Genomic DNA, 12,900 nt, shown 5'->3' with positions numbered 1-12,900 from the left:
CACCAAACCCTGCCTGCCGCATCCAGGACTCGACAATCACAGCTGAGTGGTCAATAGGACACCAGCAAGACTCTAAGAAACCCCAGAGGACTTCCAATCTTCTAAAAATTGCCACAAACCTCCCTCCACAGTGAAGGTATCACTCCCTGCAAGCAAGATCAAGTGAAGTCCAGTTCACTGACCAAGAAACCAAACACAGCAGCCACACCAAATTTCCCACCAACGGACCCGGAGGGCAAACCCTGTAAGTGTGCTACGTTTGGTGACACTGCAACCCCTAGTAGCTGAACCGTACAATAGCCAGGGGTACTGGCCCTCTAACGTCAGACACCCAGAAGAAAAGTCCACTTCGGACTCTCCCAGGACCAGAAGAAAGCACCAATCAAGGGACTTCAGAACACCCAAGAACTACCACCAAAGTGGACCTGCTGACCTGCAATCCACCACCCAAGTGACTTGCCCAGTGTTTACAGAGGATCCTTTGCACACAGCTCTTGGCTGACCTATCTGCTCTGCACCCAGCATCTCTGGACCTTGCACTGGAGAACGAACTGTGCTCCAGGGGTCCACAACCCCTTGTGACCTCTGCATTCCAAGGGGACCCATTAGACTCACCTTTAACTCATCTGTGGTCCTCCTCGTCTGACCTGTACTAGCTCCAAGACTTTCAGATGCTGCTCCCACTTGAACTGGGAACTGCCTAAACTTCTCCAGCTGGCCCACGGGACATCTTGTTGACCTCGACCTAAAACCAGAAGGTGACATTTGTGAAAACATTGCCTGATCTTATATGCATTTGAAAAATGTTCTCCCATTGATTCCTATGGTGTAATTACGCACAAAAATACTATATAGACGGGTGTCCTCCACCGCGCCTACAGACTCCTCCGACTGGCGCCGTTCGCGAGCGTCGCGGGACGGAGTTTACCGTTCCCATGACAACATGGGGGCGGCAACAGACGCCTGGGACTCGGATTTCCGGGTCCCGGGCACAGAAAAGATGGACGGAGTCGGGAAGGAGAAGGAGGAGTTTCCCACGGCGACGGACGTGAGGGGAGAACACCGAGAGCTGGAGAACGCGACAGCAGCAGTAACAGGGGAAGGCGAGACTGGGAAGCCGTAGCTTCCCAAAACGTGGGCAAGATTTGAAGAAAAAGCCAGCCAGCAGGAGACTAGCACTTTCCGCCACGCCCCAGGAGAGACGTGGCTAAACAAGGTACGGTCCTTGTTCCAAGGACACAATAACCTCACAAAAACCCAGAGCACAGGGGAGAGGGGAGCGAGACAGGAGGAGAGGGTGGCAGAGGCGGGGATTGAAGGGTAAACCATTACTGGTACTTATAGGCACAGGGAAGACCGACCTGAGTGCTAGCAAGGACCTACAGGGGAGCACTAAGGGTGTTTGTGTGCAACACAGATGTTCCTGCCCTCCCACGCATACACAACCGGGTCTCTCTCTCTTTCTCTCTCTCTCTCTCTCTCTCTTCCCCATTATCTCTTAAACTCTTACTTGTGTGTTAGAGATATCTCTGCACCCGACTTACCTTCCATTCCGTTCCTTTGTTTTCCGGTACACCTGGGAGTCCACATACAGTCAGCGCCAGTCAAGAGGGGAGCCTATAAAGAACACAAAGAGAGAGACATTAAAGAAGAAAAGAGCACGCAGAACTGAAACAAAATATTTTCTTGTTTGGCACAAACTCTTAAATAAATATCACCGTCACCTAAAATAAGTCTCAGAGTCCTTCGTACCACCCGCGCACCCCGTCACAGTGGTGTCAGAAGTGGGATGGGTATATAGGTGGTACGAGGAGACCAGCGAAGATGGGGGATAAGCCATCACTGGAGGACATGATTCAGCAGCTAGCTGAAGGTCAGAGGCACCTTCAGCTCGTATGGGAGGCACATCAGAGGGAGGCAAAAGAGGACCGGGAAGCGCTGCAAACGGCACTAAAAAGCCAAGCTACCATCATGGCTAATAATCAACTGGTACATGAAGCTGCATTACAGAAATTAACTGATACCATCACAGCAAGTAAAGTACATCCGAATGTCCCGAGTTCTGTCATGCAAATGTTTCAAGAGGGGGAGGACCCCGACGCGTTCTTCATGAACTTTGAACGCGTGGCATCCTCGGCCTAATGGCCAGAAGAACGCTGGGGTCAATACATTGCCCCTCTCTTAACAGGCATTTTGCAAACGGCGTACCAAGCTGCCAACCCAGGAGGTACTACACCCTATAAAGATATCAAGAGCAGTATCTTAGAAAGGGTGGGCCATGACTCCGAGTATTATAGAATGAGGTTTCAGAAGATTAGGTGGGGACAAAGTGAGGATCCCCGAACCTTTTATTTCAAAGTTAAAGACCTCGGGTTAAAATGGTTGGGCCCGCTAGGGACAGAAAGAGAAGACATCATCAAGGCGGTTATACTGGAGCAATATTTGGACTCGCTTCCAGGCTCTACGAGGAGTTGAATAAGGCAACACCCAAAAATCGACACCGAAATGGCGGTAGATCTAGCCTGTGCCTATCACAGATCTGCAGAATTTAAGAATCTAGGAATCAAAGTCAATACCAAACCTCCCGTGGCACCCCTCAAATACCCCCCACATCGACTACAGGAAGAACCCGGACCACATCGGAGTGGAGAGGTGGCCCCCATGCAACAGCCCCAATGTTACAGCTGTGGGGAGTGGGGCCACGTCGCCAGAATGTGCCAGAGGAAAGGTGACAGGGTAGAACCCATGGAAATCAGGGTCACTAGGGGTAGAGTGTTGTGCACTGGTAAGGGAAACCTTATGTTCAAACAAACTGTCAAAATAAATGGGAATCCCATACAGGCTCTTATAGACTCAGGGTGGAGTCAGTCGGTGATACGAGGAGACCTGTTAAGCCGTATGGACCAAACTTCCAACCAATGGGTTACCATCTGCTGCATCCACGGGGACAAAACCAATTACCCGTTGGCTCTGGTAAAATTAGAGTGGGAAGAGCATCAGGATTTTCTTTCGGTAGGAGTCATGGATCGGTTAGTAGAGGACTGTGTAATAGGTACAGACTACATAAGGTCCTCCAAACTATTAGGCAAGGCAAGGTCCCCCATAATTTCCCCAGACTTGTGGGCTGAAGCACCTTTTCATAGCAGTCATATTGAGGAAACCCCAACCCGTGTAAAAATGACTAGACGGGAAAAAAGACAAGGGAAACAAAACTCTCAACTCTCAAGATCCGGACAGAACCCCGAGAAAACGGTAGCCAGTACAACTAATCCCTCTCTCTCCTTTCGAGCTAGTCAGCGAGAGGATCCCACACTATGTAACGCATGGAGAAGTGCCAAAACCGAATCCGCAAATGAGGTGGGTCCCTATTTTTTAATCCAAAAGAACCTTCTTTATAGGATCATCAACTCCATAAAAGGGGAAAAGAAACAGCTGGTAGTACCCGAGCCCTATCGTAACCAAGTCCTATTCCTGGCACATAACCAACCTGGGGGCGGGCATTACGTAGGGAGAAGACAGAGGAATATCTACTAAGACGATTCTGTTGGCCGGGGGTTTATGCCCAACTTAGAAAATATTGCGCCCAGTGTCCCCGCTGTCAACTGATAGACCCAGGAGCTCTGAGGAAGGCCCCTTTACTGCCACTCCCCATTATCGATATTCCATTTTCTCGCATCGGTATGGATTTGATCGGACCCCTCTTACCGTCCACAAAGGGGCACTCCTATATATTAGTCTTAGTAGACTACGCTACTAGGTACCCGGAAGCAATTCCACTCTCTAGCATGACCACGAAGGCAGTGGCCCAAGCCATGATCACCTTCTTTTCTAGAGTAGGGTTCCCACAGGAGATACTAATGGATCAGGGAACGCCTTTTATGTCTGCCCTCATGAAACAGATCTGTAAAGTCCTGGGAATCAGACAGTTAAAAACCTTGGTATATCATCCCCAAACTGACGGTTTAGTGGAACGCTACAACCGTACCATAAAGACTATGCTGAGGAAAACAGTTGAGGATTCAGGGAGGGACTGGGACCAGAAACTACCTTTAGTCCTCTATGCCATCCGGACCCATTAGCAAGCATCCACGGGACATAGTCCTTTTGAACTAGTGTTTGGGAGACAGCCACGAAACTTACTCGACATGGCCGTCGAACTGTGGGAAGAAGAAAGGCCCCTGTTAGAATATGTCAGTAAATTAAAACCCAACTACAGGTCGTGTGGGATGATGTCCGGAAACATCTAGAGAAAGCTCAGAGAAACCAAAAGACTTATTATGATCAAGGTACCAGAATTCGTTCCTTCCAACCGAATGACCGAGTCCTAGTATTACGACCCTCATCCGAAAACAAACTCTTAGCCAGGTGGCAGGGACCCTATAAGATCATAAAGTCGGTCTCCCCAGTCACATATCTGATCAAATTATCTCAACACCTGAAAAGGACACAAATATATCATGTCAACTTGCTAAAGAAATGGGAAGAACCAGAAGAAACTACAACCCCCACCGCTACCGGATTTTTGGTAACCCCAACCACAGCTTTAGGGATGGACCTATTCCCTACAAACAAAGAAGAAATATGGGAAGCCCCACGTGTTAATAGCTCTCTTACAGAGAATGAAGGAGCCCAACTCAAAGCCCTCTTAAACGTACATTCACAGTTTTTTTCAGGGACACCGGGAAGAACCAAGTTAATTCAACACCATATTAGAACCCCTGAGGGAAAAACCGTCCGGTTACGACCCTACCAGATCCCGGAGGCGAGGAGACACCTCATTGAAGAAGAAGTAAAAAAATGCTAGCCCTCAATGTTATTGAACCATCTACAAGCCCATGGTGTTCTTCTGTGGTCATAGTACCAAAACCGGACGGTTCCGTCCGGTTTTGCATTGACTTCCGCAAACTAAACGAAATCTCCCTCTTTGACACATACCCTATTCCACGGGTTGACGATTTACTTGAGAAATTAGGGAATGCCCGGTATATGTCAACCTTGGACCTAACAAAGGGTTACTGGCAAATCCCACTCGCTCATGCAGACAAAGAAAAAACAGCCTTTTCCACACAGTCAGGGCTCTATCATTTTACTGTTCTTCCCTTTGGTCTCCATGGGGCTCCAGCCACGTTCCAACGCTTAATGGATCATCTTTTAAACCGTTCCAAGCGTTTGCCGTGGCATATTTAGATGATATTGTAATCTTCTGTGATACATGGGAAGAACATTTGCAACACCTGCATGAAATATTCTACACCTTGTATGAGGCCGGCCTCACGGCCAACCCAAAGAAATGTAACTTAGGAAACAACCACATCGCGTATCTCAGATACTTTATAGGAAACGGGTTTCTGCAACCCCAAAAAAACAAAGTAGAGGCTATTTTACAGGTATCTGTTCCCACAACCAAAAGAGAACTCCGCTCTTTCTTGTGTCTTGTAGGGTACTATCGCCGATTTATTCCCCAATACTCCACGATAGCTGCTCCTTTCACTGATCTCCTTAAAAAGCACTACCCTTCGAAATTGCCCATGTTCTCAGACACCCAACTGTCCAGCTTTCACCATCTGAAGCAGTCCCATTACTACGGAACCCGTTCTGAGATGTCCCAATTTCTCCAGGACGTTCCATTTCTATACCGATGCTTCCAAGGTGGGGTTAGCGGCTGTCCTTACTCAACCTGACGATGAGGGCCGGGACCATCCTATTGTATATATTAGTAGGAAGTTACTTCCCCGGGAATGCAATTATCCGGTTATCGAAAAGGAATGTTTAGCTATCAAGTGGGCTATTAAAAATCTGCAATATTACCTGTTAGGCAGACCTTTTGTCCTATTCACCGACCATGCTCCATTAACCTGGTTGGCCTCGCATAAGGACTCGAATGCTCGGGTGCGACGTTGGTTTCTGGAACTACAACCTTTTGCCTTTCAGATACGGCATATCCCGGGTGCTCAACAAGGACCAGCCGACTTCCTGTCCCGGTTTCCCGATCCTACGGTACTCTATCAGTCCCGATCATGGGATGGGGTGTGTAGACGGGTGTCCTCCACCGTGCCTACAGACTCCTCCGACTAGGGCCGTTCGCGCGCGCCGGAGGACGGAGTTTACCGTTCCCATGGCAACATGGGGGCGGCAAAAGACGTCTGGGACTCGAATTTCCGGGTCCCGGGCACAGAAAAGAAGGACGGACTCGGGAAGGAGAAGGAGGAGTTTCCCACGGCGATGGACGCGAGGGGAGAACACCGAGAGCTGGAGAACGCGACGGCAGCAGCAACAGGGGAAGGCGAGACTGGGAAGCCGGAGCTTCCCAAAACGTGGGCAAGATTCGAAGAAAAAGCCAGCCAGCAGGAGACGAGCACTTTCCACCACGCCCCAGGAGGGACGTGGCTAAACAAGGTACGGTCCTTGTTCCAAGGACACAATAACCTCACAAAAACCCAGACCACAGGGGAGAGGGGAGCGAGACAGGAGGGGAGGGTGGCAGAGGGGGGGGATTGAAGGGGAAACCACTACTGGTACTTATAGGCACAGGGAAGACCGACCTGAGTGCTAGCAAGGACCTACAGGGGAGCACTAAGGGTGTTTGTGTGCAACACAGATGTTCCTGCCCTCCCACACAACCGGGTCTCTCTCTCGCTCTCTCTCTTCCCCATTATCTCTTAAACTCTTACTTGTGTGTTAGAGATATCTCTGCACCCGACTTACCTTCCATTCCGTTCCTTTGTTTTCCGGTACACCTGGGAGTCCACATCCAGTCAGCGCCAGTCAAGAGGGGAGCCTATAAAGAACACGAAGAGAGAGACATTAAAGAAGAAAAGAGCATGCAGAATTGAAACAACATTTTTTCTTGTTTGGCACAAACTCTTAAATAAATATCACCGTCACCTAAAATAAGTCTCAGAGTCCTTCGTACCACCCGCGCACTCCGTCACATACTAATTTTGCTAATATTTGAAAATGTTTAACTTAAAATGTACTTACCCAGTTTTGATGATCTTGGTCTTAAAAATGTTATCAAAATATGAAATATTTTTTCAAATTGGTCTTGAGATATTCTTTTGAGTGTGTGTTCACATTTGTTGATACTGTAAGTACAACAAATGCTTAGCACCTAGGACTTCTCCAAAACTGCTCGACCAAGCTATCACAGAAATTAGAGCATTAGGTGGTCTAGTCTTTACTGTTGTGAACCAACATGGGGTTGCTTGGACTGTCTGCACAGTGCACATTGTTTTTGTACACTATATTGAGAGCCAACCTCCTATAACGTCTTCCACGTACGCAGTGATCACCACCGGCGGACACAGCCATTGACCCGTGGCCACCACTGGCAACAAAGTTAGCCAATCGCTGTGTCCACCACGACTGCAACTGCCTACCGCCATGACAACTTCCCCTGGCATTTGCAGGCAGTTCCTAATATCCAGTGGAGTAGGTCAAGCAGTGTCCATTTTAGTGGCCTGAAATGCGTCATTAGGCTTTAAAAACTGTGTCACACCTCAGAAAATATTGTTTTGGGCACAAAAACCTGCTTAACCTGTTTTGTCATGTTGGTCTTACTACTCAAACCCCATTGTAACATGTTGCAGGGCACAGATGGAACTTTATAGCGGGGCACAGTCCACTCAGGTCGAAGGTTGTTTTTGCGCTCAGGACATCCAGTCACATTCCGAGTGGAATTTGTGATGCACAATTTTGATTTAAGTCCAGATACATGATGAGCACACATGTGTGGCAACCTAAGGGGGTGACATGTGACCCTTGTGTCATTAGCAGCTGTTATGTGTACTGTTTGCCATGTCCATCCATTCAAAATTGTCTTGTCACATGTTATCCTTGACAAGCATCATGTATGTTACTTTGGACACAATGACTAATGTCAGAACTAATTTTGTGTCATACACAGGTATCCAGGGAGAAGGGAGGATGTGACAACCACCTGTCTACCATCCACTGCCAGACCCATGGAAGAATGCCACGTCCTACTCCTCTATAATCTGAAATGGCAAACAGTAGTGGACTTATGTTGTCAGTTGGATCCAGATCTAATGGCAGCTATTAGTTATCCAACCAGCATACCACTCATTGTACAAGTCATGTCAGTGTTGCACGTCCTAGCCACAGGGCCCGTACAACATACAGTGGCCTAAACTGGTGGTATGTCCCAATGTATGTTCAGTCTTGTGTTGAAAGATCTCCTCTCAGCAATGTTGAAAATCCTGAACAGCTATTTCCAGTTTCCCCGACGTGAGAATTTAGCCCATTTGAAAGCTGACTCTTATGGTTTTGCACTCATCCCACATGTGGTAGGGGCAATTGATGGCACATGTGTTGGCTTGGTCCCACAACATGCCAATGTACAAGTTCAACATTATGAGAAGAACCTTTATTCCATCAACGTCCAAGTTGAATGTTCGGCAGACTTATACATTTCACAGGTCTGTGCCCGTTATCCGGGTTCAGTCCATGTTGCCTTCATTAGGCAGAACAATACTATCCTCCAGCTGAAGTGACAACTGTACCCAAAGAGGGCCAGGACGGTTGGTAAGTAATAACTGTCCTGTGTGTGCAATGTCTGTTGCGACAATTCTGACAAGAGGAACTCATAGTTGCACACATGTCCCATTCTGTAACAGGAGACTCTGCATATTAAAACTGTCCTTGGTTGTTGACTCCAATCAGGAATCCAACTAAGCCAGGTGAAGTCCACTTCAATGAGTCCCATGTAAGAACAAGGTAAGTAGTGGAGCTGGCTTTTGGGCACCTGAAGGCCAGATTTAGCTGTCTGGACCACACTCGTGGAACCCTCCTCCACTCACCTGGTAAAGTGTGTCAGATCATTGTGGCCTGCTGCAAGCTTTACAACATTGCCCTGAGGAGGAACACCCCATAGGTCCCACAGGAGGGGGAGCCTGCAGTTCCACCAGCTGAGCCTCCTGAAATGCTATGTGAGGATGACAGTGGTGAAGAGGAAGGAGCTGACTTGTAGGAAGATCTAACCAACAACTACTTTTCTTGATTGTATGTCATGTGATGTAATGACTGTTACTGTATGAAGAACTATAGTTGTCAGAATGTGTAGAATTGAGTGTTTTGGCAAAACACTGGGGAGCTAATGCTCTGCAATACTAAGCCAAAGGGTGCTAGAATAGTTAGCTTTTGACCGATCCCCACTTTGATGTAGCTACTTTGTTTAGTCAGTCTCATTGCACTGTGAACAGATTTCCAGATGTTTGCCATGTGATTTGTGTAATAGGTATGTTTTCAAATCTATACTCCTTGTTTTTTCTTTGTACAGGTTCCTTCACCATGACATCCTCATGTGGGCATTTCAGAGTTGTGACATTGGAAGGTATCTGATGCTGTTCCGACAGAAAGTGGACATGGAGTGTCCCAGGTAATGTAGGTCACAGATTTCTGGTATATGAGATGTGTGCCAAGGCAGCTTGAACATTATTTGGATAGAGGTCTGAAGTGCACTATATACTTGTTTTTGTGCTGTTTTTGGATGATCGGATCACATGTATGATTATGTGGGCATGAAATATGTAGTCATCAAGTGCAAGCCATGCAGTCACCCTTCACACAGGCTAACTGCTATTCTTGTATGACTTGAATGTAGCTGTAGATATGTATCATCATTGCAGGCCAATGTGCCTGTGCCACAACACTGACATATGTCATACCACTGGATGCATGGTCATTGGATTATGATGGACCTGTGCTCAGGGACTGTTGTACTGCCCTCTGTCTGTATCTTGGTTTATATGATGATGGATAACTTGGTTTTGGTACGTGATAAGGCTCAAGCTAGTGGCACAATTAACTTCTCTGTTTGCCTATTCTACAGGACAATGTCTGACAAGGCCCTTCCTTCTGTGGTCTGGGGGACAGTTCCTCTATATATCTACCTTGACATATTATGAGTCAGCCATTCTTGGCTCAGACAGTAGAGACATGTTGACAGCCTACGTGCTGTGTAGTGAAATAAAATGTTTGGTGTGACCAGATACTTGTAACAATGTGTTGGTTTTTGAGTGTGTTTGTTGTCATCTTTAGCAGGACACTGTACCTGTAACACATCTCTCCTTGAACTAGTATCATGTGCCTTCATCAGGGTCTTTCATCTCTACATAGCAACAATCGAAACAATAGCAAGCAGACACAAACTTTGTGAAATTAGGTATATATTGCAAATTGTTGCATAGACTTGACATAAAGGACATAACGGGACAGATAAGGGAAAGGGTTCAGTTATGGTGGATGAAATCATTGTAGTAGATGCCACAGCATTGGAAGTCCAACGTCCAGTATACCATTCCCATAGGAAATGGAAATTTGTTGCATAACAGTCAACAGAGTGAATATGTGGAATACAAAGGAGTTCCTTCAGGAAATGATCACTTACTGGCAGTGTTCGGTGTCTAGCCCTCTGCACCTCCTTGTTTCTTAGCTGGACGTCCCAACTTGCATAGGGGGGAGCTGCTGCTACAGAGGCAAGGGTATTTGGTGCAGGTTCTTCCCCTGATAGAGCCTCCCTTCCAGTGCTGGCACCGATGAAGAAGGGCCTGGTGTTGCTGTGCTAAAGGAAGGGATAGAGTGTTGCTGACAATCCCTGATCAGGGTACTGCTAATGTCCCTCAACACCCCCGTTAGGATGGCCAGGTTGGTATTGGGGGCCTCCCACTGTTGAAGCATATACCTAGGGATGTTCCTCTGCAGCTGCTTCATCTCTTGGAGTTTGGAAAGTATCTGGCCCATCACACCTTGGAACTCCTGATATCAAGACTTGGCTGATGGTGTCCTGGCCAGTAACATCCCCCGTGGCCTCATGCCGGTGGCCCACAACATCCCAACCATGCACTCTACCCCCACTGGCCTGTATCCTTACCACAGGGAGCCCCCTACTACTGGTTCCAGGACATCACTGCCTGAGGTGTTGTGCTGCGACTCATGATCCTGGACTGGGATGCACAAGATGGTTGCCATTGTCCTAGGGACACCGGTTGGGGGGCAAATGGCTACCTATGAGGTTTAGGCAACTGGGCTGGGAGGTCTTGATGTGGCTACAGTGCGACTCACTGTAGGGGTCTGACCCAGTAGTCCAGATGAGCCAGAAGTGACCTCCACATCCAGACATCCCAGAGTGTCATCATCAATGAGGGTGTCATCCATGGGGGCAGTGGCATCTCTTCTGTGGGCTCTGTGTGGCCTGTTGATGTTAAAGATACAATGTTACTGGTTATATTGTGACATCTACCTCAAAACGTTTACAGCAACATTTTGCAAAGCCCTTGTAAATAGATGATTTGCAGGTTATCCTGTTGTGGCAGGTAGCCATGCTATTGGTTACACTGACCTGACATTTGTGAAGAATGCCAATTCCGTTTGAGTCAAGCAGCTGCTGAATTTAGCAGTTCATTAGTACTTGGGAGGATGGGCAGAGGAATACATCTTGCACCCAGTGCAGGGAAAACAGTAGCTGGGCAGGATGTGGCTTGGACCATTTTGAGGCATAGGTGATTATTATACATGCTGACCCAGAAGTTTGTTGTATATGTGATTGGAGTCATCATGTGGTCAGTGCATATTGAATGAGCCTGCAGCCAATACCATTCTGGTGACTCAACTTGAGGCCTTGTTGTTCATTTATGTTGTGCACTGCTGAGCTGTTCTTCCTGTCCTCAATAGTTTCATCTTGGCTTAGCAGTTCAAGATTGAGCTAGGTGACCAGCCACATCTCTGAGTTGAGCATAATCTGCATCTTGGTCCCTCCACATGAGTAAACATCATTTGAGAGTAATCAGGCAAGGTTTTTTAGACATGACCACTGTTATGCTATTTGGAGTCACTTGAACAGTGTCTCCTGGGAGTTGCATTCAGGTCACTCCATTAGTTCCCAACTCTAGCCAAATGTTATCCTTCCGGGTTAGTAAACTTCCTTTGTGAGTTCATTTACATGCATTGGGGAAAGTGGACACTGTGCAGTTGACTGGAGTTAATAAAACAGGGCCCATTGGGCTTTACATTCTGGTCACTTCCCTAGTTCCCAACCAAATATTATCCTCCCAGGTGAGCAAACTTCCTTTGTGAGTGCACTAACAGATGCATTGGGGCAAGTGGACACTGGGCTGGAGATTGGAGTTAGCAAAACAGGGCCCATGGGGTTTACTTTCTGGTCACTACCACTAGTTCCCAACACTAGCCAAATATTATCCTCCCAGGTGAGTAAACTTCCTTGGTGAGTTAATAAAAAAGGGTAATTGGACAAGTGTGCACTGGACTTGTGTTTAGAATTAGAGAGGCATAGCCTCCTGGCCTTAGCCGTCATTTCACTCCCTCTACTTCATACACTTGAGAAAAGTCACCCCCCACTCCCAGAGAGTACACTTCTTATATGATTTCCAAAACAGGAGCATTTGGAAAAAAAGGCACTGTACTGGTGGTGACAGTAAGAGACTTGGAAATGGGGTCTCAAGTTGGCAGAGATATACACCCTTGTCCAAATAGCGACCACAGGGTAAGCCACACACAATCCAAATTATCCTGTTCCCCCCCTCTGGTAGCTTGGCACTGAGCAGTGAGGCTTAACTTAAAAGGCAATGTATAAAGTATTTGTGCAATAAATCATACAGTACCACAGTGAAAACACAACAAAAATACACGACACAGTTTCAGAAAAATATATGATACTTATCTGGTTAAATTAAGGTCAAAACAATAAAGATTCAATAAGCACAAGTTGAGATATCACTTTTGCAAGATTAAAAAGAGTCTTAAATCTTAGAAATCAACAGCTGTCTCTTGTTTGCACAAAGTAGCTGGTTTGTGTCAAAAATAACACTCACGGAGACCGCAGAGGAGATGTGTAGAAGAATAGGGTGTAGGTCTGATTTTCGG

Source organism: Pleurodeles waltl, chromosome 5 (genome assembly GCF_031143425.1).
Source record: "Pleurodeles waltl isolate 20211129_DDA chromosome 5, aPleWal1.hap1.20221129, whole genome shotgun sequence".
NCBI classification, from domain to species: Eukaryota; Metazoa; Chordata; class Amphibia; order Caudata; family Salamandridae; genus Pleurodeles; species Pleurodeles waltl.
This window is presented reverse-complemented; position numbering follows the sequence as displayed.